General features: G+C 36.0%; 1 protein-coding gene across 1 annotated transcript in view; it reads left to right on the forward strand.

Annotated features, from left to right (window-relative positions):
- Positions 1–18,791, forward strand: part of NALF1 (NALCN channel auxiliary factor 1) — a 492,970-nt gene that overhangs the window by 362,459 nt on the left and 111,720 nt on the right. The gene's annotated exons all lie outside the window — the stretch shown is intronic.

Below are 18,791 nucleotides of genomic sequence, written 5' to 3' on the forward strand. Positions count from 1 at the left end.
AGTTTTGACTGCAAGCACCCGAGGGAAAAAAATTACTGGTTTGGGTTTGGGTTTGGGTTTGGGGGTTCCCCCTTCCATCCCAGTTTGGATGGTTTCTCAGTGGATAAACACAACCACCAGAAAAAAGGTTTATTGGCCTTAAATCTGCATTAGGTGGTCATCTTCTGAATAATCCCATAGAGATGTGACCACTACTTGCATAAGAGCAGAATTCAGAATGAGTCTCCTAAATTTTAATAACTTACTTGATAAAACTGAAGTCTTAGTCCTATTACATCAAAATCAGTGGAGAAAATACCACTGGTTTCTGTTAAGCTAGGAACAAACCAGTGTTTTTTTCCCAAATTTACCAACAATGTCATCTTAACTATAATAAATCTTTCTCATATTCTTAATACCCCAAGGAGACACTGTCACTGAGAAAAAATAGCCTCATTCCTTCCAAAGGCTGATAAAATTATTATCTTTTTCTTTACAGAGAAAATGTGGTGGGAGCAGGTTAAGATTTCAACTTTTATTTTTATTTAATTTCAGAAATTCTCTTTAAATATGTCTTTAGAAATGACCTACCTATTTCCTTTTGTTTATTCCATGAGTTCCTTTAGGCATTATTGATGATGCCAGCTTCCTCTGAACTCTCTCTCAGAGCTCTTTGAAAGTGCAAAGGAATTCCTCCTTGCTCTCCAGATCCAGACACTGTTTCTTTTCTGAAGCTGTTTGATAGCTAAGAGAAGTCTGTCTCTCACATATGTTCACTTTTGTACTTAACACAAAGGGCACCTTCAACAGAAAAGCTCAAATAAAAAATTCAAGTTTTGACAGACATAGCTGTTTCTGAGTTTAGTATAAAATACTGTTTTACCGTTAACACATGGCATCCTATTTCTTTTCCGCAAGAAGTTAGATTCCTTCACTGAAGACATAGTTACTTACTTAGGGTTTGGTATTTTCTTGTGCTATTCACTTTAAATACTGATATATCTAGGTTTCCATATATCATTACTGAAAGGCATTTACTACACTGTTCAAATTTACTTAAGCACTCTTATAATTTGTCGCATTCTTGTTTTCATTTATGGAACAAATAAGCAGTGGGCAATAACCTGTGATGCAAACTGCCACTATTACCACAACGGTGACCACTTGAATTGTAAAGCATTTATTTGGAGCTTTGCAGTGTAAGAAAGTGGTAGCTTACCTTAGAGGAAGATGTAAAATTGTAAGAGGTAGAAATGTAAAAGCTCTGCTTGATCACCTAACCCATCTTTCCTGGCTTAAAGACTGATTTCTAGGTGTTAAATCTCAGTGATTTGCATGTTGGTGCTTGTACTGTTATGTTCTCCACATTGAATTGAGGTAAGTTTTACTATACCACCCTATTTCAGGATTGCATTTTCAATGAAACTCCACAGACCCGTGTGCTACTCAGTCTTGAAGCACATATGTCAATTGAAGAAAACAGCAGCAGACAGGCAGGCAGTGAAACATAATCAGAAGAAGTTGACAATGGCCTGTTGAAGTATTAAAGATAAATTATGTGCAATTCTGAAGATTTTGGCACTCCTGAACAATGACAAACATCAGTACCCAGCTTTGCTTGAAGGAGTTGTACATATGCTCAAAACCTCCCCGTCATTCCCTCAACCTGCCAACCATGAAGCAACTGCTATGTGCGTGTATTTGTGAAAAGCAAAATGAAACCTGTGTTTACTACTTATCTCTTTTATTGTCATAAGAGTATCACATTTTTGTATACTCCTTATTAGAGCATAACATCTTCGTGGCAGCTTTCTGACAATAAAAGAGATCTCCAGCAGGCAATAGGTACCCTTTTGTGTTTTGTATTGTGAAGTGGATGCAAGTGGAAACTGGCAGCTTATTGCAGCACAGGTTCTCAAAAAATAATTTCTCAGATCTTTTTTCAGTATCCACATACCTGCTCTTGACAGGAGAGATCTAAGGCCTGGGACACTTTCTTTTAAGTTAACAGAAAAATTTCCGTTTCTTAAAGATTTCAGAGGGTTTTGCATCCAGTCTAGTTCTATTGTTAAGGCCATGAATAAAATGCAAGGTGCATTTGCAATACTTCAATTCCATCAGGACTTTGTACTCTGTTACAACAGACAAAAGCTAAACTAATTTTGGAACTGCTCGCAAAAATTGAGCCTCAGGTAGGACTTCACTTGCTCAAAGATACACAAAGTGCAAGTGAATCCATCCTACAAGGTATTGGTATTGTCATCACACTGAGAAGTAGTCTGCAATGTTTCTTCAGGTGGAGATAAGTATATTAAATTTAAAAAAAAAAAAAAGTTTTTTTCTCCATTGCAGTTAACCACAACTTTGTACACAAGGTGAATGGTGTGCGTATTGGATCTGAATGAGATGGAGTTAATCTTCCCCACAGCAGCCCTCACAGTGCTGAGCTTTGTATTGGTAGCTAGAAAGGTGTTGGTAACACACCAGGGTTTTGGCTACTGCTGAGCAGTGCTCACACAGCATCAAGGCTGTCTCTCCAACATTTCCCCCCCCTCACCAGTAGGCTGGGGGCGGGCAAGACCTTGGGAGGGGACATGGCCAGGACAGCTGACCCAAACTGACCAAAGGGATATTCCATACCATATGACATCTGCTTAGCGATAAAAGCTAAGAGGAAGGCAGGGACATTCAATATTTACATTTGTCTTCCAGAGCAACCACTACACGTACCGAAGCCCTGCTTCCCAGGAAGTGGCAGGACATTGCCTGCTGATGGGAAGTAGAGAATAAAACCTTTGTTTTCTTTTTTTGCTTCTGTGCATGGTCTTTGCTTTTGCTTTTTCATTAAACTGCCTTTATCTTGACCCATGAGGGTTTTTTTCTATCTCATTTTCTTCCCACCTGTCCTGCTGAGGAGGGGAGTGATAGAGCAGCTTGGTGGCACCTGGCATCCAGCCAAGGTCAAACCCACCACAGTGTGTCATCAATAAATATGCAGCTGAATCTTTTTGGCCACTATTATTGCTCTGATATTGGGAAGGAAGCCCTCAATGCCAGACTGCAGATTAAAATTCATGTTCCTTTCAACATACACTTTATTATGAAATAAACAGGAAATAATTCAGAGAACGGGAGTTGAAAATGTATTTATTTATGTAGGGAGAAGTTATTGAGTACTAGGAGATTCTTCAATTGTATAGACAAAAACGAAATCAACAGAATAACAGTGATGTATATATATTGGGCTAAATTACCTTGTGACAAATTTTCTACCCTTTGATCTCTTCAAAACCAGATTGAAGATCTTTTCCTGTACAGTCATAAACTATTAGCTAGGTGCAGTAATTCCTGTGTAAGTATTATGCCTTTACCACAGAGAATGTTGCACTGATTGATTGTTCTGTTCTCAATATAAATTACTGGCTACCTTTAATAAGTCAGAGAATTAAATAGACAGTTTGCATTTTGAAGTAATTTTGAAGTTGACCCTACTTGGAGGCATGCAAGGTACAGCTGCAATGCATAAAGATATCACAAATATCTTCTTGAAAAATTGGAAGCACAGGTTAGCCTTATTTTCTTTTCTTTTCCCAAGTGACAACTTATTTACATGTGACAACATTTCTTTATATATAGCTAGGTATAAACACATGTACATATATAATATTTACATACATATTTACACAATTTAACATTTCTAAAATTATTGCCTCCTTAAAAGATTGATTTGCTTTTCTTCCTGCCCTTATCAAAAAACGTGTATTTTGTAGTAGCGGTTAGTTACCATTTTAACACAAAAGACACCATTAGGATATATTACAGCTATATCTAAATATTAGCCTTTATGTGACCTGGTAGATATGACACATTATCTCTCTTTCTTATTACACTCCAAGCCTCTGTGTTTTGATGGTATGTTACAGTCAAAGTGTTCCAACTTCTAAGAAACTTTGAAGTACTTCAAAGTATTATGAAAAGGGCAATTACAAAATTGCCTACAAGCAAGCACAAAATACAATAATGATAAAGTTGACCCTTTTTCTTTCTTTTAAGGAAAGTACATTTAAAATTTTTTGCAGTGATCAAAGTGAGAAGCAAGCAGAATACACTTCAGCCACTCATAATTCAGGCTATCTGGGTATACTAGGTAAACTTCTTTTAATATCTTTACTGATAGATATCTTATTTGATTTGCAAAATATAAACCAAGAGAGAAACCACGTGTAATGTCAAACCTATATCTAAACATGATATTTTGTATGCAAATAGACCAACAAAAAGGAAGTAAGCTAGTGTTTTTTTAGACTAACTTCCTTCTCTCTTTTTTTTTTTTTTTTTTTTAATTCTGTCCTCATAAGGCAGTAACAAATACAGTTTGCCTATGCAGCCCAGTCTCTTAATTCTCAAATTGTTTAAATCTCATTTCTTGGTGATGTCACTCCATTACCCACACCACTACTTGCATTTTCCATGCTACTTAAGAAGAGAAGGAATAAAAATAAATTATGCAGATGGTTCTTTTTTCTTGAACTCACTCTTTCCTTAATCTGCTGACAAAACTCTCTGCTACGTAATTGAGTAAAACTTTTCTGAGGAGCAACTAAGTAGACCTCATTTATATCAGCAGAGTTCAGTCCTGCCTGAGTGTAAGAGGGTGTCCTGTGGGAGTCGATACACTTAAGCGACATTACTAACGGTGATGACTTCTGATCAAGTAGGAAGAGAGGAGATCTCTATCCTTGGAAGTCTTATCATTCAGGAGGGAAGGGGAAGCAAGTGAGTTCCATGGTCCCAGAAAATCCTTCTGTCATTTAACAACATTAGAGAACATTTTAATTTCAAGGCTTTTGCACAGATTCAGGCACATTGTCTAGCTATTCTTATATCTTAGAAAAAAAAAGAATTTATTTACCTTTTTTCAAAAAATAATGAAATGTTGGGATTAGTCCCAATTCTTTAACTTCTGTATCTGATTATCCTTTGCAAATATTGTGGTTATGACATTTTGTTTCTCACATACAAAATCTGTCATTGATGGATATGTTGTAGAAAAAGTAGAGCTTAAATGGTTCTACTTTCAGGGAAAATATAAATAATCCATTCTGAAAACCTTCTAAGTGGCACTTGAGGATAATTTAGAGGCCCAGATAGCAGACAGTTATAATTTTGTTACCTGTCTACAGCAGTGTGAAGGGGTGTTTCCACAAGTTGCTGAAAGTCAGCTTAAATGGAGATTTCTTTCATGTTGCAATTGTTTAGGAGGAAAGAGATCATCTTTACTAGGGCTGGTTATAGAAAATAAGACCTCTCTTTGATATTCTTATTCTTTATACTTTTCAGTCTGATAATATGGCCCTGTTAACAATAAATTTTTGTTTTGTCATAAAAAGGAGTGCTTCTTCAGAATTTTCTTTAGAAAAATATCTTCTTCTTCAAAAAAAGTGAAGATTTTCTTCACAAAAGAACCAGATACCTGTGAAATTGTGCAGCAGCACATGCAGATTTTGCTTTCGGAGAGGATACTTAGATCAAATGGTGCAGTGAACCAATGCTGTACTGAAGGGTTGACAGGTAAAGTAAATGGGTTTGTCACCAGAGAGAATCACAGAGAAACCACCTGTTAACGAAAATGCTGCTGCATTGCCACAGATGCAGGTTTATAAGGCACTTAAACTGATACTATGTCAAATTTATCAGTCTAAGTCCAAGACTATAATCTTAAAAACACATACCTAGCTTCTAGCTGCCTAACATTCTACTGCTAAATTCACTGTATGCTTAAGGATCATCAGTGCTTGTATAGAAATAGCTATCCTGAAATCACTGAGCAGCTCAGTACCTCCTTTTTTTTTAAGATCCTCCAACCAGATGTGCATTCTCATTTCTTATATATCCAGAGGGATATAACATAATTGGTATGCTCAGTTTTTCCTTAATAAACATTGACATGACTAAGTGCTGTACAAGATGCACTAGGAATGGCCATATTCATTTCACTTGTGTTTTTAGATCAAGCACTACTATTGGAGTTTGTCCAATAACTCTGCAATTACTGCACTAATCCAGTATTTAGAAGAACTGAGGTCTCTGTCTTCCTACCTGCGAGGTGATTCTCATACACTTTTCTTAAAGTGGCACCCTAACCCTTTGCTTTTAGCTGGGATGGGGTATACACATGTGTGTTGAATGCTCACTGCTCTTTGTGCCACTTTGAGTAATAAATGCTACCAATAGTAACAGTAATAGCCCAGGTTCAGACAAAAGGGAAATGCTTCTGTAATTTGGTAGTTAATGCCCAACAGAAAAAAGAAGAGGGCCATGGTCGTCTCTGCAAGGTTTGCTTGCATATTTTATGGGGTGTAAACAAACCTCAGCAGACAAGTTTGAAAGTGCACAGATACAAAACAAATTGTCTATCTAAAGAGCATTTACAAACTGCTCTGTATTTCCCTGTACTTCACTGTACTTGAATTCATTCATTATATTGAGGTGTTTGGACAACAGAATAGAATCAAATGTATTTTTGTGTGGATTTTTTTTTTTTTTTTAATTGAGACGTATGGAATATTTCACGTCAGCTTCTGTGTGTCTCTAGAAAAGAAGTTGAATAAGTACATGGATAGGCACATTTAGAAAGAACTATGCCTCTTCAGCATGCTGCTTGTATCATCTGCTTGCAGCACAACAAATAGGTCACATAGCAATTTTATCCTGTGACAGCATAGCAGTCAGACTACGAAGGCTGATATTGAGAAACGTTAATCACATCTCAGCTTCTTTTTCCTCTTAATTTTGTGCTCATCAGATTTATATAGACCCTGAAATGAGGATTAAAAAGGTGCTTTAAATCATTCATATTAACTGAACATTAATCCTTTCTGGGCTTCCACAGAACATTTTTCTTTCTTTATTCCTTCCTTTGTTTGTTCTTACAGATGTCTCTTCTTCAGGAATGTTTTCTCAAATTATGTTATCAAAAGGGTTTGTGTTCTTTATGCTTACATTCATCCTTCTGGTTCCCATTTAGCAGAACATTTGCTATGTATTGGGGTATCAGTGCTCTAGAACCTTTGAAGAGATCCCAGAGAAACTGCAGTAAGAGATGTTCCCTGGTCTGAAAAGCCTAGGTTCTAAGAGAAAGAAGGAAAGTGTGAAGGAAGCATTACTAGCTATATTTTTACATAAAGAGAATTGAGACTCAGGTAGGCTTAGAAACTTGCCCAAGAAATACAGAATGAAATTCAGAACAGAGACTGTAAAGTCATCTTTTACATCCCCTATTTACCCAGTTCATAAAAAGTGAAAATCTCAGTTCTGCTTTTTTTTTTTTTAACTAGTTTCACATGACCAAAATTTGAAAGATGCTGAGCAACTTATCACAAAGCCAATTCTAACACTTTCCCACTTTTTCCTATTTTTGTAAAAGTTGAGAGCATAGCATGTAAATAGTATGTAAATGCTGTATCATAATAGAGATTTCACTTTCTAGCATCTATAAGGTTGTTCAGATTCCTGTATTAGTATACATAGACTTGCTTTTTATGAATGAACAAATACAAAACCCCAAGAAAACTAAGGTTTCCCATGGTATTTTTTTTTCAAGTTTGAAGACTTATTTGCCCTCATTCTCCCGTATCTCCAGAAATCTCTGTTTCTTTTCCTGAAATTTCTGTTAGTCATCCCAAATGCGATGTTTCCCCTGACGCTGCAGAGAGGGTGCAATAAAAGAAAGGTCAAAACTGGAATGAGGAAAACAGTGAAAGTGAACACCCTGTAACTTTACAGCAACTACTGCAATGGAAAAGAACTATAATATGAAGCACTAAAAAGCATTATTTTCCTTTTCTGTTTTTTCACTACATTCTACTTAGAAACCAGGTAATTTTGAGGAAACAATCACTGGGATTTACTGCAGCATTGCAGATTTTATCTTAGGATATTTGAAGATGTTATTTGTTTTAATTCCATTTCCTTCAGTATAACAGGCACTGCCATTTCCAAAGAGGTAATCATCATGTTTATTTTCTGGTTATCCCTCAGCAGATTCACTTTATGGCATTAAGTAAGCTCTCCTTTTGTCATGGCTTTCAAAAAAATTGTGTACAGACCTCTTCACTCATGCACACATCCAAAAAAAGTAGCTAAAGGATATAACACAGAGTGCATTAGACTACCATATACGGGCCTGATCCCACTGGGGCAGTACTTTCAATCATAAGTGGCCTTGTTGACTTTTATAGGTTTACCCATTTTCATAAAGTTATGGAGGAATGAATTTCTAGGGCTGAGATCTGAAATAGTAAAAGGACTTCTAGAGTACATTGAAGCTTTTGTAGCCAGCTGCCCAAGTGTCACAGCCATCTGTTGGGAATATTTACTATATACATGCATAGCTGGTCTCTTTCAAACTCCAGTTTGCTGAAAATGTGAACCAGATTTTCAGTCTTGGCCCACTGTGATTACTGTGCCCTCACTGAAAACTAGTTTTGTGCCTTATAAACATAAAAGTATCAGGATTCAAATTCTGACCACAACAGTCTCTCACTCATACAGTATTTATAAAAAAAAACCAATCAAATGCAACCCAACCCAAAACCTTGGAAGATCAGGTGGTGTAAAAATACTCTAGCAGCTGTGTGTCCTTTTGCACCTGCTTCGCCTTGGTTCCCAAGCATACTTCCAGATCTTCTGTTTCTTCTGATCTGTTGATTTCACGTAGCTTTAGATACATGAATAAATGTTTCCTCAGCTGATCTTCAAAGCAGAGTAATGCAAAAGTTATCTTTAGTCACTGTGGACAGATCCGTAAGTTCCCTGACAATGAATAAGTAGGTTGTCATTTATTTCACTTGTAAGTTCATGTAAGCTCCAGGGTGACTGGGGACACAGAAAGCTTTCTGCTCATGTATGTTTTTTAAGCATCAGATGGAGACACGACACTTTCTAACTATGGTATGTTATTAGAAACCTTTGCACACTCAAATTATCTAAGATAATAAAGAACAGGAAGGAATTAATATAGTTACTCAGAAAATCTGATCGATTGAAATGAATGAAATTGAAAGTTTTGGTGTTAGCTGTGCTGTCGCAGCTTGGGTTTTCTTTCTTTTTTTTTCCCCTCTGCCTCTCTGCAGAGTAGTTAGGATTAGTGCAGCATTGTTCCTATCAGTAAGGTAAAAATATCTCTGATGTTTAATGCACAATGAGCTGTCTAACATAGACACTTTGGGAGCACTTGAAAATATAAAGACTGCATCTTGCTCATGTAGATGAAGAATTCAGAGTTGCCTAATAGATGCCATTGTTTATATGGAATTCATAAAACCTGTGGTCACATACTAGATTTCATACACTTTTAGTTTAGCCAGTACATATTCAGGTGTTTTTTATCCCTTAGTTTTTTAAATTTTGTTTGTTAATATTTGACAAATTAGTTTAATCATGTATGAACAGGCATATTCTTCATTTATTATTCATTCTAGTGATTATTCATTCTATTTTGTTGGGATTTTTCCATGGAATCTATCACATTTCTGAAGGCCCTATAGAGGCTGGAGGTAAGTGTGATTTTTTTTTTCAGCAATTAACATATTTGCTGACAGGTAGTTTTAATTGTGCCAAAAATGTGTTCAAAATAGCATTAAATTTACCAGAATGTCTCATCTGTGAAAAAGAATACAGTCACAGGAGTAAGTTGGTTTTCATTCCTACTCTTATTTACTAATCAATAATCTGAAACACTTTCATTATAATGACCTGAGGAACTCTATCACGCCTTGTTCCAAGTCTGAAACTTAAGAGGAGGCCTTAATCCACAAGTCAGGAAACACTTGTGGGATGTCAGAGAAAGATATTTAGAACTATCGAGTGTTTAATTTGGCCCAGACATTTGAACAAATTGCTACAGTTCTCACCTGAAAGCCCTAGCTTGTGGTTATGAAGTAGTCTGGTATGGTTCTTCTTGTTTTGTTCCTGCTGGAGCTCTTTCACTTCTATAAAACTCTTAAAGTGTTTATGCAGTTAGCACACATTGATTTTCAAAGAGAGCCAAGACTGAAAGCATTCCCCTCTCAAAAATAATTTGGAGCATGGTGTCTAGAATATTCTCATAGAAGATAGGAGATATAAGTTTAAACCCACTCAGCCAGAAGAAGGAATTGAAGCTGGGGTTTCCATATTCTGTAATCTCTGGGTTTCATTAAAATGAAGGAATATTAAGTTCTTAGATGGGTATTTCTTCTGTTACATGATATCTACATGTTTCTTTTCAGCTTGAATAGAATGTTGTGTTTTATACAAAGGAAGCATTTTCAAATTTTTGTGTGTCAGGAAAAAAAAAGATAACATTTTGGTGTTCAATATGAAATGGTTATTCTATATTAGATTTTTCTTTTTTTACCTGCCAACAGAAAAGTCAGTTTGAACAACCCTAAATCAGAGTGTAAATGTGCTTGTGTTCTAATGATTTTCAGCATCCAGGAATCACTTGCCTTTGACAGGCATCACAATCCATTTGTTCTTATCAAAAAACATCACCGAGAAGCTTTTCTAATACTAATGTATTTACATTGCATAAAAGCTGCTATATGAATACAAATCTTGAAAATCCACAAAACAAACATAAAGTTATCAGTTTGCCTTCTGATGTTATTTAAAGGTTAAAACAATGTAGGAAAAAAAGAAAGAAAATAAGAAAAGAAATTCAAATACTTTTAAAGCAGGCAAACCTTTCAGATTCGCCGTCCTCTGCATTGACTGTAATGAGACCCACATACTCCAGAAATGACAAAGGAAACTTAAATATTTCAAGTGCTATCACCCACCAGTAGTATGTTTTAGAAATGTTCAGATTTCCTACCACCCAGAGAGGGGAGTTCAATTATGATAAAATGTACTCTTTTGTCTGCCAGCTGATCTACATTATGAAACAATTGCAATTGTGTGTTGTTAGGTATCACTGAAAACTTTTTGTTCATAAACTCACTTTTAATGTATTTCTATCTTAATGTAGTTTAGGCAAAACCTAACCCTACAGTAAAAAGATTTCAGTCTCTTGCAGGAGAAGTTTAAAAATTTGTTTGAAAATAAATGCTGTATAGAATATTATCTTCCCTGGTAAAGGGTATCTTTGGAGAGAATAAAGACAAAAAAATTTATTTAATACTTGATAAATATCCAAAGTGATTATTCCCTCCTTAATAGATGTCAGTAAAATGAAAGCAGTGATATAGGCCTGAAAGTATGGTAGGAAGAGGTAACATCCCTGACAGCAGAAGTTTCCTAAAACACATATCTGTGTTACAGAGTCTAGTTCTGTCCATGAATATATATGCTTCATGAGTGGAATTCAGTTTTGCCAGAGAAGTGACCCTAGGAGGGAGAGGGTGTGTAGGAGAGGACCTACAGTAAAGATCCTTCTGAGGGAGTGGGGTATAGAGAGGTTTTGCCAGACTTTCTGGGACGCTTGTCTGGAGGCTGGATGGACCTTAGGAGATAACCAGTTGCAGATGCCCTCAGGAACAGAAGATGAAAACTGTGGGGCAACATGTAGATGTTGGGAATCGAAATCTTCTGTGGTCCCAGCTGTGGAAAAAATACGGCTCTGTAGTCAACATACACTTATGTTGTAGCGACGACGAAGTTTAGTGAATACAGTTTCTATTTATGTGTCTTTACATCCTTTACAGAAGTTAAGCTTGGAAGAAAAATTCAGGCTGCCTTGGCATGGCTTCTACTGTACACTGTAGTGGTTCATGAGGATTTTCTGTCTATATTATTCAAACTTCTTTGCATCTAAAAAAAACTACAAGGAGAACAAAGACAGGACAGAAAATCAAGAGAGAGGGAAAGAGAGCAAGGTAAACCAAAGCACACTTTAATTTGAAAAAAACATTTTGAAATGAATGGGCAAGAGTCTTTCATTTGAATAAAAAACATAATTTCTATGTCTTCATTTTAATTGAGAGAAAGATAAACTGGAATACAAGTAAGGTAATGGAGTTAACTATTACTGTGATATCAGTGCTTTGCTTTGAAAAAGAGGAAATCTCATTTGCTTTTGGCATTCACTATTTCAGTAAAATGGAAAATAATTGGAAATTATAATAATAATAATTTGAGTATGCCTGACTACTGATATTCATAATAATAATCTGTTACAGAATTTTAAAGGAGTGTACATATATATATGTAGAGCCACACACATGTATATACCCATGTATACACAAATAAGTACATACTCCATTTATATGCAATATTTCATGCATTTTGAAATATACACATGTGTATGTGTGTTTTTATAAACTCATACACATTGTATATGGATATTCTATGTTTTGAATACTGTCTAATTTTGCAGATTTGAAATTTATTCATGGATTAACTTCTGTATTTGTAGACAGATTGGGTACAAGATATAAATATGTATATGCTTGAAAGGTTTGTGATGTAGTGAAATATTACTGTTAAGAATAAATAGCAGGTTTTTGACAGGAAAATAGGGAGGACTAAACAAAGAACAAGAGAGGTAAGAATTTCATTGAGATAGAATGTGTCCAGGGGTGTGGGTTTTGGTACCAATCTCCAAAGGCTAGAGGGTTAGTTATTTGCCCAGATTTGGGGATAAACAATTTAGGGTTGCTGTGAGTTATCAAGTAATGGCTCTGTAGCTTAATCAATGTTATTTTCTTGTTTTAAGTAGAATTCCACATTCAAGATCTTAAAGTAATGGGAAAAAATTCAAAAAGTACAACAGTTGATGGTTTAAATGATTTGAAAGTGTTAATCTGCCCAGAAAGATGAAAGTAAATATAACTAAGGAAATTCTACAGTATTTCAGTCCTCTCCTGATCTGCTAAGGACACCTCACAAATTGTGTCATCCCCTCAAATTTAAACATATCCTCTGCCAGGCTTCGGAGCAGAAGGAAGGAAGGCTGTTGCAGCTGAACACCAGTTTCTCATTACTCCCTTTATGGATTCTTGCAAAGGCTGTATTCTGAAGTAAGCACCTGGAGTCATTTCCAGAACAAGTAGCATAAATGCAAACTATGCTTTGCATTCCCAAATACCTTCTGTTAGTGCTACTGAAGAGATAAGGTAACCCAAATCCATTGGTTCTCTACATGCTTGTGTTCCTTTCCGATCGTCATTGTCCAGACTCCTTGTTCCTCTTTGCATAAATGCTTTTAGACTTCTGATGCCACTTTACCTCCATATTCATCTTCCAAGGCACAGGGCTGTGTTGATACTGAAAAGATGACGTGCAGAGAAAGCCTCACAGAAATGTTCCAAGCAGGTGGGGAGAAATCCCTGCACCCCCAAAGAAAGTCTGTGGCTAAAACCAGAATTTTGCCCTTGTGGCCCAAATACCTTACTAGTGTAAATGATTAATTCAAATGATCAATCATTTTCTATACTTTGCCACTCTTCTTTAACATGCTTGGGGTATGGTTAATGAAATATTGTTAACAAAAGAAAGAACTATCTTGTGCCTCAGACACTGACACTGTGTCCTTAGATATGTCTTATATCACCCTTAAATTATAAATTTCAAGTGAAGACAATTTCTTTGCATGTTTGCTGTTTTGAATTTCCAAGATCAGCCATGTTGGCAGATATGCAAATCAATTTAATTCTGCCTGGCACCACAGTGCTTCTTTTCCTGACACTCAAAGGCTATTCTTTGAAAGAATCAAACCACAACAGCAAAGATTTCTCACTACTAGATAACACATGCCTTGTCTGGAAACAAATGTGAATGCGCCTGCCAGCTGTTAATGTAACACAGAAAAAAGAATTATTAAAACACTTGAGAGACTTGAATGCAAGTAGTACCCTTCAGATCTTAGTAAAATTTACAGCCATCTTCCCAAATATGGCTCAATGCTCATAACATTTTTTCTAATCTTATTTTCATATTTCAAGTATGCATTTTTACAAATACATTCTTTAATCATATTCATTATAAATGTGAAAGCTCCACTTGATGTTTCCACTCAGCTAAACCAGTGCAGACAAATTGAAAACCTTTATTACAACCCTCTCCTCTCAAAAGGGCCACTGTGGCAGCAGTTGACATGATATGAATCACTGAAATGTTACTAGCTATGAAAACAGAATTTAAGTAAATAATGTTTATTGCATGATGTAGAACTACCACTGCCTAAATTATAAATCTTTGTTGGTTCTCTCTGTTACCATGAACTGACACTGTGTTTGATAATTTGTATTTAGAATTGAGTGAAACTTTTCTGAATTAAAAAAAAAAAAAAAATAATAAAAAATGCTCCAGAATGGGACATTCATGTTCAAAGAAAAAGCAGATCAACAGCAGAGCTATTCTGTGGCAATTGCTGTTAGTTGCTATATATCTTAGATTTCCAGCAAGCACTCTGAAATTAAATAAAAGGACTGAAAATTTAAGTAAATGTAATAATAAGTATTTGCCAGTTATATATAAGCATTATACATACACTCAGATCCTGACACCATACTATGCATAAGCAAACAAAGCAAAGCAAAGTTTAAAAAATAGCAAATATCTTGCTATTTGTCTGCCTTTCTATAGTTTTAGGTCTAACATTTTTGACAACTTTAATAAAAGTCAAGCGAGAAAAGAAACAATAGAATGAAATTATAATGGTATGACCAGAATTTAACATAAAGATTTTACTGGGATACTACTGAACTGGGGGTGGGGGGTGCGGGGTTGGAATTTACCAGTTCTCATAATCAACAGGATGTTTGGAAAGTCTGTTCATAGGATAAGGGCAAATAAGGAGCTGGAGTTGTTTGAGTCCTTATAAAAAAAAAAAATGGAATATAAGAAACGTTTCAGTCTACTTACAGTCCCAGTTTGGTAAAACATCCTTCAGAAGTTGTATTTAGGCATCAACTAAGTTTTCCTTACTGTGAATGAGAAGTATGTGCATGTAGTCAACTTCCACCTTTTTACGGCTTCCTAACCATCCCTAGCTACAGGTGAGGCAAGTCACGAGTTTCTGGGATCTGTATAAGGACTGGGAGTTTTGCTATCTCATGGGAATGTTGTAAAGATAAATTCATGGTATTTGGAAAGCACTGAGGGCTACATTCATGAAATGACTTAGGCTTACTATTCTTGCCCTACCTCTTTCTTGGCTGTGGCAGTGAAGCTCTTTTCTGAATCCTCTGGTCAGGACGAGTTGTCAGTATAATGACATAGAGGTTAGGTAGGTACTGAAAAAAGTTGGAAACAAAAGGGTAGCATGTTATCCTGCCATAAAAGAAGCTGGCAAAACAATACATCTGCATTCTTCTGTTCAACTTCTTTCTACCATAGGTACAACTACAGCAAAACATTGAAGATGTTGGCTATGCCCCTAGGAGAGATGTATCGCTCAGTCAGCACAATGATGAATTGATGAAGTTAAAGCTACGTACCTAGGTTCTGCAGATAAGTTTTAGTCCTTCCTGGTGGGGAAAAAACGTGTGAGAACTTTGTGAAAGTTATGTGTGATGTGTAGGAAGTTGCCTGCCTTCCCTTTGTATTCTGAAGTTAATCTTCAAATTTGTCAACTGCTTTGAATAACAGTCAACTGACAGTAGAAAAAGGAAACCAGCAAGCATTCTACCAAGGGGAAAACAAAGTGAGATTTAATATCATTATTCTGCTTTCACTGAAGACCTAAAAATTAGGATTTAAAAGATACCCAAGGATAGGGATCAATGATATTTAAAACCTTTATTTATAGATATTGAAGAAATCTCATAGGAGAGAGTGATACTTATATAATAAAAATGCATATGGACTATTTAGCAAAATATCTCAGGCTTGCTGGGATTAACTGATTTCATGTTGAAATCCACTTTTATATCTTGTGTAGATACAAAAAAGTCTTTTTTTTTTCTTCCTTCTGTCCCAGCATTTAGAGTAGCAGCAAAGTAAATTGCAAGAAACAAATCCTGTAAGTGCTATAGCTCAGACAAGTGAAACTGTGAATGGCACAGCCTATTCATTCCATCCATTCTAGCTCTCAACGCAGTAATAATTGCTGTAGACACACCTCTAATAGCACTTCCTGCATGTTGCTACAAAGCATTTGTAAATTCTCAAAACCAAGTATTATGTAAAAAAAAATATTTGTGGTTGTCATCTCAAAATCAATTTTCCCCTTGTGCCCATAGTGAAACTGATTACAGGTTATATAAATGCAAGTTTTATCATGACAACAGAACAGAACTGATACAGCAAAATAATTTATTCATTAAAGTGTAAATGAGCAAATTATAATAACAGGTAGTTGCATAGTTTGCTCCTGCTACTCTTATTGTAAATCTAAATGTATGTATTCAAAACTGATGATTGCCCAAGAAAAAGCTTTGCAAATCTTTTCAGTTTAATCTGTTCTGCCTTCCTTACAACAGCAGTTACGATATTTTATTAAAGAGATATCAGTCTCCTGCAGTCATCAGATGGTGAGAGCTCATTAAAGGCTATCTGAGTGGGAAAGGAACTGCAGGGATGGGGGAAGGACAGGGGGAAATAAAACTGCAGATCTGCTGGATTACTTGTGCTAAAATCCATATGGGACTTAGTGATTGCAATATACTTTACTTATCCACAATATTTATTAGTAGCTATCTTAAAGCATTATTAAAAAATTCTAATTTATTTTAATTAATTATGGAACTAATGTAAAAAAAATGCAGCATGTGCATCAGCATTTTCTTTTGGTTTGAGCTTTAAGGTATTTAATATATTTTTCCTTATGGAGTTACAACAGTCATAAACTGACTTGTAAATAAGTTTCTATTGTGTTTTGTCCCTATTACACAAACATCTATAATCTATTCAAAAGATCCTAGCTTCGAGATTATTAGGCCAAGCTCTAGGGGTTGAGTTAACAAAATTTAAATTTAATTACTTATGAAATATAACAGTAATAACAAAGAAAAGCAGTTGACAAATACAGGCACTGTTTCCATTTGCAAAAATGTTGCAGACATTCTATGTTGACTTTTCATCAATGTCCCTACCCATGTTCGGCCGGCGAGAGCAACAGACTGAACAAGGGGAGTTATTTTTCACTGGTTCTTATACCATCCCCTGAAATCCTCCTAGGCTGCCCCATGCTGATATAAGAAGTTACCTCCAGGACAAGCCCTGTAAACCTGTATGGAGTTATAGGTATGACCACACACTGAGAAATCCAGCATTTTATCACTGCACCTCAAGAACAACCCCATTTACTTTCCTGAAGGGCAAAGCAATTTCATAATGCTTTTGATGTCTCAATAACAGGAAAACACAAACAAAAAATAAAAACCCCCAAATAACCCCCACACCTCTAGATCAATTAATCCTTCATAATCCTTCAAGAAGCAATGGGAACAACCTGAAACACAGGAGGTTCCATCTGAACATCAGGAAACACTTTTTCATTGTGACTTGGACTCAACTGGGGAAGTAGCAGGGAGAGACTGTAAGTACCAGAGATTTTTCACTGGCAAATATTAGGAGGGAAGCAACACAGGTTTATAATATTAAACACGAAAGCAAAATCTTCTGCAATGTGTATTCAAGTAGGAATTCAAACTGCTCTTTGAAACTTTCCTTGGACCAGTACACAAATATTTTCCTTTTTGGTGTGATGATCATATAAACAAGGACTGAATGAAAGTCCTTTAGCATTCCAGTTTATGCAGTTGGTTAATGCATGAACAGTGTTGACTGTGCCTCAGCAATTAAGATTTTTTTGCAGTGTGTTATATTTCATGGACAACAGGTAATTAAGTTTCATCAGCGTAACAACTTGGTCAGTGTTTAAGTGCACTTTACATTTGTATTTTAATGGAGCGACAATTTTTCTAACCTTTTATAAAGACAACAGTGACACTTAAATGCTTTTGCTTGACTGATGCAGATAAATCTTTAACATCCTTTTACCATATTAAAACAGAGCAGCTACAAGCTTGACCCTGGCTGGCTTCAGACAGCAGCAGGGTTGTGCATGTTTGAGATGGTCTACAGGCGTGGAACAGCCAAGAGAGCCACTACTTCAGGGTGACATTTTCAGATACCGAAATCACTCTAAATTTGGAGTCAATGTACTAGGGGAGAAGACGCAGACAAATCAACCATTCAGAAGATCACTTACATCTTAGATCAAGAAGATCAAATAAAAAGAGCACTTTAAACTCATTGAAGTAAACAGAAAATGAAATTAAACGGAAAGTAGATCATATCGGACTAAGCTTGTATTTATCTTTGGTAACTGATCTTCCAAATAATCTTAGTGGTTAGTCTAATCTACAGAAACTTCAGTAAAGCACTGATATAGTACCCCACGGGGAACCACTAATTGGGCTGGGAAAGCAGAGCAGTAGCACAAGAATGACAAAGCAATGATCAGAGCACTATCAAACAAAGTTTCAGTATGCAGCTCTGTATTTTCCTGTTTTCCAAACCTTCCTCAAAACCACAACTGCCCACCTTAGAGCAAACTGATGAATTGTGCAGAGACATGAATTGGAAGACTGGAGAGATGCTACTAGTGGAGTTACTCAAAGACCAGAGTTGAGAGTTGTAGTAATTTTGTTGATGACATCAAGCTGTGAAAATGTTAAACTAGAGGGTGTGGGTAGTCAGAAGTGGATCAAATACAGTGTAGGAGGAACTGAGTGTCCTCAAGTGGCATAGGTGAACTAGGATGAAATTTTATAGTTACAGGTATGCAATTAAAGACAAGTAACAATAATTTTACTATTAGATCATTTATTGATAATGAATGTGGGCAGAAAGGCTTGATTACGCTAGTTTGACACAGACAG

Source organism: Pelecanus crispus, chromosome 1 (genome assembly GCF_030463565.1).
Source record: "Pelecanus crispus isolate bPelCri1 chromosome 1, bPelCri1.pri, whole genome shotgun sequence".
Lineage (NCBI taxonomy): Eukaryota > Metazoa > Chordata > Aves > Pelecaniformes > Pelecanidae > Pelecanus > Pelecanus crispus.